Here is a 1,418-nt window from a genome sequence, read left to right as displayed (position 1 = left end):
TAGAGGGTCCCTGTACCAAGGGTTTCTACTGAATATGTTTACAAAAATAAATAGGCAGTCGCGGACAATTGTCCAGGGATGGTCCCGAAGGAATTAGCCCCCAAGCGGAGGTGTGCAAACCGTGCCGAAATTTGAATGGCACCTGGAGGAGGTGTCTATAACGGTAACTCTGGGATACCGGGCGACCTCTCAGAGTACGCAGCCTTATTCTTGCATGCGGGGCTCTACAAGGATGGACGAACCCCTTTCCCTAGCTTCTCGTGGGAACAACAATGACAACACCAAACATAGATGTAGTAAATGCGGTTCAAAACAACAGAACGCGCAGGGCTCCCAACAATGGGTCGGCCAACAATGCCGACCAATCTAGAGCTGGGGGAGTCAATGAAAATGGATTCAGTGCGTTGGATCGGCGGGAACTCGCGACTTTTGGGTGGACGAAGCGACTGAATCACGACTTGCTAGAGTGCTACGATGCGAGTGTGGCCCATGAACGGGGTTACATGGCACGGCTGCATGCTCTGTGGTGCGAGAAACACCTGGAGCTATCGCACTTTTCGCAGCAACGTCTGCGAAACCATGCTGAACAACTCCGAAAAAGGGGCTATGTAAGCGGAACGCCTACTCTACTACAGCTAGAACAAGCCGGCAACAGAGAAAGAAAGGCGACACTAAGACCAACCGTGGGCAAGCATCCAATGGAGGAAGAGCGATGCTTTACGACCCGGAGAAACATTAACATCAAGGTTTCTCTCAAGCCAAAAGATCTGGCTGAAATGGATGACGAGCTTCGTGGACATTTTTCTGGAGAATCCGACCTCTGGGCTATCAATTATTGTGTGAATAATGCAGTGAGAGCTTTGGCCGATGCGAACCGTAAAACGAAACCAACGTTTGATCATAAAACCAAAAGACGAATGCATCGACTTGCCATAAAGATAGGCTGGGCAAGACAGTACGCTTCCCGCATTCAGTGTGTGATTGACTACATCACATCTGGCAGGAATTTTACCGCCAAGGTTCGAAAGTTCGCGCGCGAACTCCGGACCCGTTATCACACACTTAACAAGTCAAACCTGTTGACCATCAGGCAGCATATTTTTGAGAGAATACGGATACTATCTGACGCTCAGAGAAGTCTAGAGCGAAAGGAAAGGTGGGTCAGAGAAAATCAACAGTTTCTCTCTGACCCATCTCGACTCTTCCAAGACCCTCCAGTTACTGTCGAACACCCACCCAAACCAGAGGAGGTCGAAGTATTTTGAAGAGAAGTCTACGAAATGCAGCATAGACTGGACGAGAACTCAGAAAATATTAATAGCTTCAAGGAGTTATGTGTTGCCCTCATAACACCTGATAAAGAATGCCCACCCATCCCTACCGAGGAGGTGAAAAAAGTATTAAGAGGGATGAAGAAC

This window comes from Belonocnema kinseyi, chromosome 5, assembly GCF_010883055.1.
Source record: "Belonocnema kinseyi isolate 2016_QV_RU_SX_M_011 chromosome 5, B_treatae_v1, whole genome shotgun sequence".
Classification (NCBI taxonomy): Eukaryota; Metazoa; Arthropoda; class Insecta; order Hymenoptera; family Cynipidae; genus Belonocnema; species Belonocnema kinseyi.
The sequence above is the reverse complement of the archived record's forward strand: the minus strand, read 5'-3'. Positions refer to the sequence as shown.